Genomic DNA, 14,852 nt, shown 5'->3' on the forward strand with positions numbered 1-14,852 from the left:
TTCCAGGTCCCGGGGTGTATCAGGCCAGTGAAAGTGAAAGGAGGCCAGTATGGAAAAAATGATGGGTACCTTGATGTCTGAAATGAGGGAGAACTTTGATACTTCTGAGAGAAACAAGAGCAAGATTCAGGAAGCATTCGAAGTACTAGACCAAAAAATAAACATGCTTATGGAAAGAGTTACTTCGGTAGAACAAGAAATGGTGGTGATAAACAAAAAAGTGGATCAAAACAGGAAAGAAATTGACGGGCTTAAAAAATGGACATTGAAATAAGAGATCGGATGGAATCCATGGAAACCAGGCTAGGAGGAACAACTTAACGATTTTAAACATTCCAGAATATTTGGAAGGGGAGGATGTTAAAAGCTTTGTGGTAAACGTGCTTGGGGAATCTATACCCTGGGTGAAATCAGTGGATCTCGCTGAAGATATCCAAAGAGTCCACCGTGACCCCTACGGGAAAAAGAGAGCCAGAAAAAACCCTAGAAAAATCCTCATCAATTTCAAAACGTACACACTTAAAGAGAGGATCCTAAGCGAGGGTTTAAAGGCAGGGTCATTCTCAAAAGGGAACTGGTCATGGAGAATATGGCCAGATATCTCAAAATCAACGGAAGACAGGCAATGGCAGCTCGGTCAGTCCATGCAACAATTGAAAACATTAGGAGCGACGGTGCAAATGGGTTTCCCAGCAGCACTGAGAATAATGTGGGTAAATAAAATGTACAACATCAGAGACCCAAAGGAGGTAGAGTGTTTCATAGATCGAATAAAGTCTCAACCAGATAAATAAGCAAAACTAAAGATAAATAAGTATGTAGTCTACTTGCTCAATAAAAAACAAAAAAAACAGTAGAAAAGTAAGGAGCTCGAATTGAGGGCAAAGAAAATGCCCCTAAGAAAATGGAAGGAGGCCTTTCCCAGGGAGGGAAAAAGGGGAGGAAGGCAGCACGAAAAACTTTGTAAACATAAAAATGCACAAGGTGGGGAGCAAAATAGGGAAAAATATAAAAATGTCCCAAGCAAGCAATATGAGGTTAAGGGAAATTGGTCCATACATGTAAGAACTAGAAGAGGCTAAAAAAAGGGAGTGTACACAAAAATATGAAGTAAATGGCAGTTAACATTATGACATGCAATGTAAATGGGCTACGGATAAGAAAACGTAGGGCAAAGATTATGGAATATCTGAAAATTACAAATTGCGAAGTAATGATATTGCAGGAGACGTACCTACTGAAGGGTGAGTGGGGATTGAAACTACAGAAGTAGACAAGAAAGGAAGGTGGATTATAGTCAATGTGATGATAAAAAACAACCTTTACATAATTGTTGGGTATTATGGTCCAAATCTAGACGACCCAGAGCCACTCCTCAAAGGCTACAAGCAACTTTTATCAGCTAGCGCACCCATAATAATGGGAGGGGATTTTAATATCAGACTTGACCCTAAGAGGGATAGGTTCCCAACTAAGCATGGCCCCAATCTACCTAAAAAGAGGGAGTGGGTAACCCTCTGCATTAATGACCTAGGACTTATGGATATATGGAGGTAAAGGGGATGAGATAAATAAATTCACCTTGCAAAACAAAAGATTGTGACACGCTTCAAGAATAGACTATTTCTTAATTGATGCAGGATTATTAAATTCTACGAAGACGGTAGAACATACACCAGCACATCTGTCAGACCATTTAGCTGTGGTGCTACGTCTGAAGCTAAGCTGCCCTACCACTAACCCCAGATGGACCGTAAATAGAGCCATATTTCAAGACATGACCTGTATTGGAAAGTTATCAGAAGAGACGGAAGATTTCTTCCATATAAATAATGAAGGAACCACGAAGCAGACCGCATGGGAGGCCTATAAGGCCGTTATTAGGGGGAAAATAATTAGCCTCTCGGCACACAAAATAAAAGTAAAAAGAGTCAAGATTGGTGAGTTAGAAAGAGACATTGCTCTGCTAGAGACAGAGCTAGCCACAAGCAATCTTAATCCACAAATGAAGATGGACATCGAGGAAAAGAGGAAAACGAAAAAAATGGAGCTGGCCGATACTCTTGAACAAATAGTCAAGAAAAAATGGGAGGCCAGCAAAATATCCCACTATGAATACGGTGAAGGTGTGGGAAGCTGCTAGTGTGGAAATTGAAGACAGATACAACTTGCAACAGGATACTCAGAATACAGAGGAAGGACCAACAAGTCACCACCGACGACGCAGAAATTAGGAAAGAATTTGAGAAGTGTTTTAACAATTTATATACAGAAGAAACAATGGCCACTAAAGAGCAGATTAAAGCATTCTTGGGGGAAGTCCCTATACCAGAACTTTCGCAGGAGCAAATCGCAGAACTAAATCAGACTATCAGCAAAGAAGAGGTATTAGAGACCCTGAAGGGACTTAAAAAAAGCAAGGCAGCAGGCCCCGACGCTCTTTCAAATGAGCTATATTTCCATTTGTGTGAAGTATTGGCCTCACCACTGACGGCCCTCCTGAATGAATTTTTCGAAGAGAAAGTATTCCTTCCAGCTTCATGGAATGAAGCAATTATCTGTCTTATATTGAAACCTGGAAAGAGCTCTTCAAGATGCGAATCATATAGGCCAATCTCACTCCTGAACACAAACTATAAGGTATATACACACATTTTAGCCAAAAGATTAAGAAAGGTGGTGGGGACCGTAGTGCATACAGATCAAAAAGGCTTTATCAAAGATAGGCACATACAGGAACTTACTTAAGAACTCATTAGTGCAATAGATCTAGCTACATATTTTAAAACACCTTTTTCAATTTTAACCCTGGACGCTGCCAAAGCCTTCAATAGGGTATGCTGGCCTTTCTTAAATGCCACCCTTGCTAAATTCAATTTAAGGGAGAACTTCTTGAGTGCAATTAAACAAATATATGCAACTCCCTCAGCCAAGGTCCTAGTAAATGACTCACTAACAGATCAAATAAAGATATAAAGGGGCATGAGGCAGGGATGCCCACTTTCTCGTCTATTATTGGATCTATATATAGAGCCTCTAGCAGAGCAACTGAGGAAAGCAAAGGAAATAGTACCATTCACGGATCAAGGGTGGAAAAAAAAGGTTGCACTGTTTGCAGACGATCTCATGGTTGGTGTTCACCAGCAATCTAGAGGTATCCCTGCCAGCAGTTAAAGAAATAGTGAGATCATATGGAAGAGTATCAGGATATCTGGCGACCCAATCAAAGACAGAAATCCATCAATGGAATATCGTATCACAGGATCCTAGAGTAAAAAATAAAATAAAATACTTGGGTATAGAACTTACAATGGACATAGAGGGGATTACAACACTAAATCTTGAGAGAATCCATAAAGAGGTAAAACAACTGCTCAAAGCTTGGGGGGATCTGCCACTGTCTTTCATGGGAAGATCGAACATTATAAAGATGGCTATACTCACAAAATGTACCTATCTATTTAGCACTATTCCGCTGGAATTCAAAGAGGAGAAACTAAAGAGACTGCAGGGAGAACTAAGCAACTTTATTTGGAACGCAAAGGGAGCCAGGATAGCCTGGAGGAAGTTAAGGAAAAACAAGACAAAAGGGGGTATTGCTAGCCCTGACATATTACAATACTGTAGAGCCTTCCAGTTTAAGTACATCAGGTCAATGCTAGGAGATTTTGAATTACTCCAGGAGCACCTTCAAGCAAAAGTTAGCAAGGAAGGAAGTCACTATATGTATAAGTTCGGACACCCAAAATACTTCAAGAAGATAAAACTGAAAACACTGAAGGCTGCAGCCTTGTTTTCGTATAAAATTAGAAAAATGTTTAAAATCCCATATTACAGCAAATATTCACCAATTTGGGACTCCCCTGGAACACCTGAGTGTTTAAAAGACAAGCTAGCAAACCCCTTGAGGGAAAGCAATATCACAAAATGGGGAGAACTAAAGACCCGGAATGCTGTCATAGAATGGAAAGAGCTGAGTGAAAGAACAAAAGGCTCAATCTCGCGGTTCAAGTACTATCAACTGGCCAGCTGGGTGAGAAATAATAATAATAATAATAATAATAATACTGATATTTATTGAGCGCGACAGCTACCCCTAGACACAGGGGTGTCCCGGCGCTAAAAACAACTGGGGTGAAAACAGGTGGCAAGCGCAGAAATGCGACTATTAGTTCTGTAACACGACTGTCTTGAAGAGCCATGTCTTCAAGGCCTTTTTAAAACAGAGTTCTGACTCGGCGCTTCGAAGTGAGGAAGGGAGGTTGTTCCACAGTACAGCTGTTCTCACTGTGAAAGCTCTTCCCCCCAGTCGTGCTTTCTTAAAGCACAGAGTTTGAAGCCAATTGAAAGAGTTAGAGCGCAACGCCCTGTTTTGTTGGTAGGGGCAGAGTCTTTCCTTCAGATACTTCGGGCAATTTCTGTTTAGAGCCCGATAGGCCATTGTCATGGCCTTAAATATGATTCTTTTTTCCACTGGTAACCAGTGGAGTTTGTCTAAATGCGGAGAGACATGTCGTCGGAAAGGGATCCTGCAGACCAGTCTCGCAGCTGCATTTTTAATCATTTCAAGGCGGTGGATAGCATATTTTGGGAGGCCAAGGTACAGCGCATTGGCATAATCTAGCCTAGATGTAACTGTGGCATGTAAAACTGTTTTGCGGCAATCTTCTGGAAGCAGGTGCAGCATTTTCCGCAGATTTTTTAGCTTACTAAAGCAGATAGCAGAGACTTGTTGTATTTTTGCTGAGAAGGTCAGATTTGCTTCCCATTTCACTCCCAAATTTCGAATAGAGGCGGCCGTGGAAGGAGGAGTGCCCATTTCCACTGGTCACCATAGTTCTGACTCGGGCATCCTACCTTGCCCAAAAAACAAAACCTCTGTTTTTTCCATGTTAAGCTTTAGTTTATTAGAATTCAATCCACGTAATTATATCGCTTAAGCAACCCTTAAAATTTTTAAAACCCTCTACTGTCTTCTCTCTACAGGGAAAAACCAGCTGGGTGTCGTCAGCATAGAAAATAGCCTTCACTCCCCAGTTGGCAATCAGAGTGAACAGAGGAGCTAGGTAAATGTTAAAAAGCAACGGGCTCAGTGCTGAGACCTGAGGTACCCCGCACCAAAGTTGCTTCGGTTGGGACTCACATGGCGTGAGGGCGACTTTCTGAGAGCGTCCACTCAAATAGGAGGTCAGCCATGTGAGAACATTTCCCTCCAATCTAAAGGATAGCCAAGAAGGATCTGGAAAAATTGAAGAAATGCTGCAGGGACATAAGACCCATAAAAAAGAGATAGCACAATGGTACTGGGCCCTGATTCAGGAAGGGGAGGAAGATGAAAAAACTCCAGACGAGATCTGGGGAGGAGTGCTGCCGGAAGAAGATATCCAGCATAATTGGCAAGTATCTGTAGCTACCTGTTGGAAAACTGTGAGATCTGCACCGTTAAGAAGAAACCACTTATTCACTATCCACAGAGCTCATTGGACGCCAAAGAGGCTGTCAAAGATCAAAGGCCAAGGGGAGAGAAGTTGCCCCAAATGTGGAGAAAAGGGTGCAGATGACCTTCACATGTTCCGGCAGTGCCCTCAAATGGAGGTTTTCTATAAAGAAATGGGTGAAACTTTATCTAAGATACTGGGCCGGCGGACAGAGGTGAGAGTAGATTTGGTTATCTTTGGGGTAAGATATGACAATGGTGAAAACCCAAAATTGAGTAAGGATCAAGTGAGAATATTGTCTATGCTAACTTTATTGGCAAGGAGGGAGATATGCATAAAGTGGGTAAAAAGTGTACCACCAACACACAACGAGTGGTTAGCCTCTTTAAAAGGAACATGCAAACTCAACACAGGAAGTCAAAGGGGTAAAAGAAACGCATATTGGGATATCTGGGAAAATTATACTTTAACAAATACTGCATGGTCCAATTATTAAGCAATGCAGTAACATCTCAAGTGGAAACTTAAATGAGTAGTCAACATGACTAGCTCAACCCAGAACCGAATGCATCGGAAGCGGACACAGGGGGGTTAAAGTGTTGAGGAAACCCAGAGATTCTCCACGCACACGGTGCGCCCACTCAGGAGAAAACTCGAAATTCCCAGAAGGTTAGATCGAAAGGGAAAGAGGACTCCCAACACGTCCAATTCCAAAATATTGCTGTATGAGGACTAAAAATTTGTAAAAAATTAAAAAAAGAATGTGAAAGTAGGGGGGACCGCTCCCCCCCTCCATGAGCCAAAATTAGCCCTGGGAACCGCCACTCCCCAAGGCTGGCTCCTGCTATGTCCTGCCCACCCTGGGACATAGCTGTTTGCTGTGACTTGGCGGTAACTTTGACAGCTCCCACCAAGTCAGAGTATACACTTCACTTCCAGCAAGTGGGAGCTGACGAAATGCTCTTGCTTGCTGGAAGTGCAGTTTTAATTTGTTCCCTGCCTGCTGTCAAGAGGGCAGGGAAACAGAAGAAATGATTGCTCTCATAGACATTGCTTTAACAGCTCCCGGTCTGTCAGAGCAATGCCAGCTTCCGCAGGAGGCAAGCAGCCGGCAGGGAGCGCCAGGGCCTTGAGGCTCCGTCTGCGGTCCCAGGGGAAAGGGGAGAAAGAGACACAATAAAGGTGAGAAACAAGCAGAATACAGGTCAGCAACTAACAGAAATAGGAAGATAAATATGAGGAATGAGCAGAAAGTGACAAATAAATGTCAGAAACAAGCCGAAAGAGGCAAGATAAAGGTGAGAAAAGAGCAGAAAGTGGTACAATAAAGGTCAAAAACTAGTAGGAAGAGGCAGAATAAAAGTCAGCAACAAGCAGGAAGAGGCAAAATAAAGGTGAGAAATGAGCAGAAAGATGCAGAATAAAGGTCAGAAACAGCAACAGATAGAATAAAGTTCATAAGCGACCTGAAAGAGGCAAAATAAATGTGAGAAACGAGCAGAAAGAGGCCAAATAAAATTCAGCAGTGAGCAGAAAGAGGCAAAAGAGATGAGAAATTAATAGAAAGAGGATGAATAAAGGTCAGAAAAAAGCAGAAAGAGGTAAAATAGAGACCAGACATAAGAAGAAAGATGCAGAATAAAGGTCGGAATTGAACAGAAAAAGTCAAAATAAAGGTGGGAAACAAGCAGAAAGAGGCAAAATAGAGGTCAGAAACAAGCAGAAAGAGGCACAATGGAGGTCAGAAACGAGCAGAAAGGGGCACAATAGAGGTCAGCAATATCTCAAATGACAACACTGATTATGTAATCCACAGAACCACTCTCACACCCACTCATACCCCATACAACCTCTCATACACTGACTCACTCGCCCACACACCCACTCACACACTCATACAGCCACTCACAGAACCACTCACTCACTCATACAGCTACTCATACAACTAGTCACTGACTCATAATGCCATTCACACAGCCACACACTCAGCCATACAGCTACCACACACACCCTTAGTCACCTATACAACCTCTCACACACCCACTCACTCACCCGTACAGCTTTTCCACATAGCCACTCACCCACCCCTACAACCACTCACACACTCACTCACACACCCACACAACCACATACATACCCATTCACACATCCATATAAGCACTCAAATATCCACTCATTCACCCATACAGCCATTCACACAGACACTTACTCTTCAATACAGCCACTCACACACCAACTCATTTAACTACACGCCCACTCAAAGAGCCACTCACTCACCCATGCTATCACTGACACACCCAGACACTCACTCATACAGGCGCTCACACAGCCACTCACTCACCCACACAGCTACTCACACACCCACTTATACACCCATACAACCACTCACACATACAGCCACTCAGACACCCACTCACAGTCTGTAACCATGGCAGCCTCACTACAGTGGGGGTATGCACCTTGTGTACTTGAAAGGCCTCTCTTTGAAATCTCACCCACTTCAAAGGCACAACTGAATATAAGTATTGGACCCCTGACACCACAAACTCAGTACACTCTAAGCCTGAGAACACTCTGCCAGAAAGAAGGACTGTTGTGCTGTTAAAAGGACTGACACTCAGCTGGATTTGCTGGACTCCTGCTTTAATGTGCCTGCCCTGCTGCTTGTTCTGCCTTGCCTGGTGGTGAGAAGGACTGGAGCTGACATTCAATCCTGCTACAGCCTCTGGGCACTGCCACCTGTGAATCTTGCCCTGCCAAGGGATGCCAATCCAGTCCTAGGCCCTTAGAGGTTGGTTTTCCTGGATATTTCTTGAAAAACTCATGCATCGCCTGCTTTGCTCTGGTCAGAATTGATGCATTCATCTTTGATGCCAATGGATCGGCGATTCAAGGACTCCACAGTGTCAACAGCTCAGCTCAACGAGCGGGCATTGCCTTCATGGCTTGGAGCTTGCCTGCGGCGTGGAACCTGACTGCGAGACTCAGAGCCAAAGCATTTCCTAAAATCCCTCAGATCGGCACCCGCGAATCGCCTCCTCCGCTCTTCGCGGGTGCTCCTCAAAGTTGACGCTTTATCCATGAAGGTACTGTTTTCAGTGGGGCCTCCATAGCTTCTTTAACCGACGCTCCATCATGGTTGGTTTGAATTTTCAGATTTTACCCAGTCCAGAGCAGCCAGATATCCCCAGTTGGCGATGTATGCCTCTAAGCACTATAATTCAAGATATTCCTTAAAAATTCATAACTCCGGTTCTACTTATTGTATTTTTGTTGTTCTGGTCTTTTTTTCATTAAATGAAGCTCTGTTTTTATATCCTGGTTTGGATTACTTGTGTGTGGTGTTTTTCACTGGGTTACTGTAATAAGTATTGCAGAAATACTTTACACATTGTCTCTTAACCCCTTCGCTGCGGCGGCTATTCCGCCGCAGCGCTAAGGGGGTAGGGCGGCCGCGCGGCGGTCACGTGCTTGTGACGGAACCGCTCCGTCACAGCTCGCGGGTGAGCTGTGCTTGTGACGGAACGGTTCCGTCATGAACGCGCTCGCTCAATGGTACGCGCCGCGCAGGCGCAAAATAAGCGCCGCGCAGGCGCAACGAGCGGGCCGTGACGGAACCGTTCCGTCACAAGCACAGCTCACCCGAGGCTTGTGACGGAACGGTTCCGTCACAAGCATGCAAGGGGTTAAGCTAAGTCTGACTACTCTGTCCAAGCTACCATAGAGTGACCGCAGGCTAATTCAAAGGTGAATTTAGGGTATGTATCTGACTTACCCTGACAAGGATGGTGGTCCCTACTTGCACAGAGTGCATGCCTCTGTCAACTAGAGACCCTCTTTCTAAAAACTAACAACTTTCTGTGAGATTATCAAGACTTTTTATTTGGGTTAGGTTTACGATGGTGATTTGACAGGCACTTTTGAACTTTGATCAAGGTGTTGGAGAGTACCAATGTTGTTCGGGATATAATTATCAGGTAAACCAGGATATTTACAGCTTACCAAAGATAAAGAATCCCAGAGTTACAGAGCATCTCTCCAAGTGGTTGACGGTATAGGTTGAATAAAGTTTAGGAGAAGATAGAACCCTGAAGCACCACTTGTCGTAGGCAGAGTTAGCTGGAGCAGAGATCCTGATATTAACTACTTGAGAGAGTCTTAACATGGAGGAGAACCAGTTACAGACCATACCTCACTTTCCATTCCTTCTTTTAAGATGTTAATCAGAGGGAGATGGTTGACTGTACCAGTGGCAGCTGATAGATCAAGGAGGATATGAGCTGCCAGAGTCAAGGATGGGGAGTGAGTCCCCAATGATTTGCAGCAGGGCAGTCTCTGTGTTGCAAGAGGTATGGAGCATCGTGCTGGATAGATTGTGACAGATGCTCTATTGCAGAATGGCAGTCCTGCAAGGTTAGGCAAAACAGTCTCTGGGACCTCAGCCATACAGAGGAACAGGGCCTGCCATTGCTGCTGCTATTCACCATACCGCTGCTATGCTGCCTGTATCAGCAGCATGAAGGTCGAGTGTCGGTAGCTTGGGAGAATGGTGAAATTTGGACGCCCAACCAGTAATTCTTGGGAAAAGCTTCACAGAATTTCTCGGTACTGTGCACACCTGTACCCTGACCAATCCTGAGCTCCAACCTACACGCTCACCTGTCCAGGTGGGGAAAAATACAAAGACCCCGTTCTAATACAGTGCAATGTATGTGGTATTCTTTCCTCGCTGTCCAGGAGCATGGTGACAAAATGCAGGCCGCAGCTGCCTTCCCTGGGAGGATAGCTGGTAACCCGTGGATGTTTTCTGGGATGGGTTAGAAAGCAAGGAGTATGTTTCGTCCCTTTAGTTGATGCCACAGAAAGTGGTTAAAGGTTCTGCTAAACAGGACTAGAGGCTTAGCAGAAAATACAAACACAGAGATGGTGCTAAATAGCGCTGCACCCCCTCCCCCTTCTATTACTTAACATATTTGTTGCAGATATACCTGGTGTGTTCCATGTGGCAAATATCTCTCCTCTTTAGAAGGGGTGAGGACCCAGCCTGGTATTACTCTCCCACAGCTCTCATGGTAACCTCCTGGGCATGGGGAACCCATTGCTCTTGATCCTGATGGCTGGAAGGCATTGGGTGTGCCACGATGGTCTTTGGCCACTGGCCAAACCAGATACTTGGTCCTCTCTGCATAGGTAATGGGCAGAACGGGGACAGATGTCAACCAGCACATGAAGAGAGTGACAACCTGCTCCTCACTGCAGCTCTGGTCATGATTCTTTGAGTGTGTGATTTAACGTCCACTTCCTGGTGGGCTTGGGGTTCTCCCAGACCAGAGGCCCTGCAGGAGCTGCAGAAACTTCAGGAAAGTGATGTGACTTTTGGGGGATCTTTCCTACATGCTCTCTAATTTAATGGGAGGATTTGCTTTGGATTCATTAGAGAGGTGCTCCACACTTTATGCCAGTCATTTGTGTATGTTATCGAGGATATGGTCGTCCTATGATGTCATCTAATATGCTAATTGCTTCTCACTTTTAAGAATTTGCAAAACTTGAGAGCTCGGCACTTCAGGTCAGAACACAATGGCCCAGAAGGAATTATTTCACCAGAGAGCAAGGCGCCGGAAGTGACGCCAGTGCTGCTGAATGCCTCAGACGGTGGATGGATCAGCCAAATGCCCTAGTTGAATTACCCTGTTCTCCATCGCTCCATCACCTGTGACTGTTGCCTTCAGTTTAGTGGGTTAGGTCTGTTGATGTTTTCCTAAATAGTGGGTTCTTGCACCTAACCATAGCTGTTGTGTTTGGTGAGTAAGGTGCATGATGCGTGAGTGCCATTTAGGCTCAATGGTGTATTGGCAAGATGACATTTTCAGCTAGTCCCCCAGTGTCAAGCAACTGGAGCAAGCTTTCACCCTTCACTTCATGTAGGACACTCTCTCTGAGATGTGTCATAACAGGCCAGGTGGCTGAATGTTTTTGGTCTGTACGAATGGGCGGTAAACTCCATTCCCTTCCACCACTTCTATTCCGCCCCGGATCCACATGTGTAGTCTTAACTTGTGCCTCCAAAGTAGTAGGACTTTGCCTAGTCTCACAAATGAAATATCTAGCCAGTACACGCTTGAACTTTTCTTCTAATGTATAAGTAGATGTGGGTGAGCCGCTGAAAGCTCGAGCCAGGCACGACCCAGGTGCTGAGCTCTGGCTCAGCTTGAGGGCCTCTTGCACAGGGCCGGACTGGCCGTAGTGGGTGCCAGGCTTTTTCCCAGTGGGCCGGAAGTGTGGGGGCCGGTTTTCAAGCGGTGGGGGCTGGTTTTGCAGCACTGCTGCAATATCGGGCTCCTGTAATAAAACCGGCAGCAGTGTCAAAGTGGACGCAGTGCTGCTCCTCGCTATCACCCAGCCTGCCCCAATCCACCCTGGGGCCAGTCCGGCAGAATTGCCAAGGCTGGTTTGTGTGCCCAGTGGGGGCCTTCTCTTGCACCTTAGTGCCCAAAGCGAGCCGAGCTTTCAGGTGGCTTCTGTCTGCCACCCAGGCTGTCACCTCATACGCCAAGAATTAAAGAGAAAGCAGCAACTTTTGCTTCCCTGCTTGAGTAAATTGTGTGATCCTAGGCAAATAGTTTATTTCGCCTTGACAGCTTTTTTTTTCCAGAGTTTTATATAGCGCGAACTTGACCCAAAGGTATCAGAAAACTTTACACGAGCACCAGTTGCTTTACACAAAGACACATTATTTTTTGTAAGGCACTAGATTAAGTGATTTGCACAGAATCACTGGATGTTAATTAACTGTCATTGCCTAGACTCAAACTCGGTTCCTGAGAATTTAGATTGAACGCTCTAGCCGTTAGGCTACATGCTCTCCCCATGACATTCATTATCAGGTATGACAGAGCCTTCAAATGCTTGTGTTCAGGATGTGTGTTTACAAAAACCTCTTGTGTTTTATTTAATAGACTATAATGTTGCTCCATATGTAATAAAAATCTACATCGCATATAGGGTACACATGACAGATAACTTGCTCTTAGTTCACTAATGGTATTTCCAGTATTGTGCCAGAGTGGCAGAATTTTTTTTAAGATAATGTTTAAAAAGTATCCCTTTTAACAAATACCTCTCAATGCAGTGATATAAGGTGACGTAGTAAGCGCAACGCGGTATACAACCTTTAGCACGCATTTTTTACAACGCACTACCATTACAACGCAGGCATTACCACGCATACCATTACAACGCATTGCGCTGGGGGGCGCTCTAGGATAGGGAATAAGTTTAATTTTCTATCCAACACCTTCCCTAGTGTCCACGGGGACTGGAGTTGGAATAGAAAATTATACTTACCACTATCCAGCACCTCTAAGCGATATGCGTTGTAACGGAATTCGTTGTAAATACCGCGTTGTAAAGGTATGCGTGGTAAAAGTATGCGTGGTAACGTCATACATCCGCGCAACGCTTCGCATAATAAGGGAACTATTTTTTTTATTTTTTTTTTAAAACACTTTAATGTGATGTTTGTTGCATGAGTTACAAACCAAATATTTTCATGGCTCAGCTTCTGCATGACCTTTCAGATACACGCAGAACCTGTTGCTCGGCTCAGGCTCGGCTCTCCCTGTTAATTTGTGGCTCGACCACCTCTATGAATCAGAGACATTCGCTCGGTTTTCTGTACGATGTCGCCATCGTTACTGTCACTGTCACATTGAAGGGATATAGGCAGCGATGGGTGGAAGGCCTAGCGCCAAATTTGTAACTGACGGCCACTTTGTCAAAAAAGATGGTGACAGCTTCACTATGTGGTTCAGGTCTTGGACTAGTTCAAATTCCTGTGATACTGAATCTGCCCTGCCTAAATACATAAAGAACTGAATGCGACCTTGTGTAATGTAATTGATGCTCGTGTAAAGCACTCCAATACCTTTGGGTCGAATTTGCGCTTTATAAAACTGCAAAAATAAAATAAATAAAAACTCCTCCTTTCAACTTCTAAATAAGGGACGGGAACGAAGAAGAGGTGAATAGAACATCCACCTTATTTGCCAAATGCCCTATTATTGCCTTCCTTTAAATGAGGCCCAAAGTGTTCTGCGCATCCTAGCTCCTGTGAGGTATTTTGATCACCATTTTTGTTCCAAATGGGGGTTTACCTCGTCAGCTTAAAGAAGTTAGGATTGGGGAAGAGTCAGTGACAGACATCTCAGGTTATCATGGGGCGGAGATAGGCAGGGAGCGGCAGCTACCATTCAGGAGGGGAGGGACAGGTGGGGGACGGACAATATGGCAATGAGACTCCCACCCCCTGCTCTGCTGCCTTCCTTTCACAGGAATTCCTGCCGAGATACCGCCCTGGGCGTATAACAGGCCCAGTGAATAATGAACACGAATGGGGGACACCCCCGTCCCCACGCCACCCCCCTCCTCGGGCGCCTTTTTACCATCTGTCACCAACTAATGTGACAAAGACTGCAACGGGTGCCGAGGCGGAGGAGATTAAAAGTAAATATTGCAATCAGAGAGCAGCTGGGGGGGAAACGAAAGCCCATTTCACAGTGAAGTGAGCAGATCACTAGCCCAGCCGTGCATACATCGGGTGGGGGGAAGCAACAGAAGAACACCAGAATTCGGGGGCGTGGGGGAGGTGGGAGGATGGGGTTCTGTCCACGCACCCCGGTAACAACTATGACCGTATAGAACATTCCAGAACACGGACAGCCCCTCGGGTATGGCCTGTAATCATTGGCGACTCTGAACATTCTGAACAGGTGCAACACTCCGGCTGGGACTGCTGGGTGCCTGGTGCGCATGCGTTCAAAACCGTTTCATGCAAATGTATTCCTTGGTTGAGCATATATAGTAGGCGACTTCCCTGCTCAAAATACCACTGCCTGGTCACTGCTTATTCCTAACATGGAAACTCAAAGAATCACCTCAAAGTGCAGTAGTTGTAAATGTCTCCAACTTCAACTTGCTTCTTTTTCACAAGTAAATATCCATGTTTCATATTGAAATGCTCAGTGCATTGTTTTAAGTCTACAATCCAACAAATGGGTTTCTCTTCAGATCTCATCAGCAGGGCCTCTGAGTAATTGCTGCCATCATTGTGCAACCAGCGAAAGTTTGAAAAATAATAATTCAAGATTTTCACTGGGCATAGGCAGCGTAAACACACAGCTATCATAGTGTGGCCCTTTTTTTTTGGTGAGACAGAGTAAAAAAAGCAAAAACGTGTGTGAAAAACAGGCATTGGGAAAAAGACAGGCATGGTTGAGAGAGAGTAGAGTGCCTGCAGTGCCTGGCATAGGGTTCCTGGCATCTATGGGGAGGGAGGCGGGCGCGCGTGGGAAAATAACATAAACAATTATAAAAATAACATTAACCTGGTAAAAACAGCACCTCCTCGCTCTG

Source organism: Lissotriton vulgaris, chromosome 9 (assembly GCF_964263255.1).
Source record: "Lissotriton vulgaris chromosome 9, aLisVul1.2, whole genome shotgun sequence".
In the NCBI taxonomy this organism is placed as follows: domain Eukaryota; kingdom Metazoa; phylum Chordata; class Amphibia; order Caudata; family Salamandridae; genus Lissotriton; species Lissotriton vulgaris.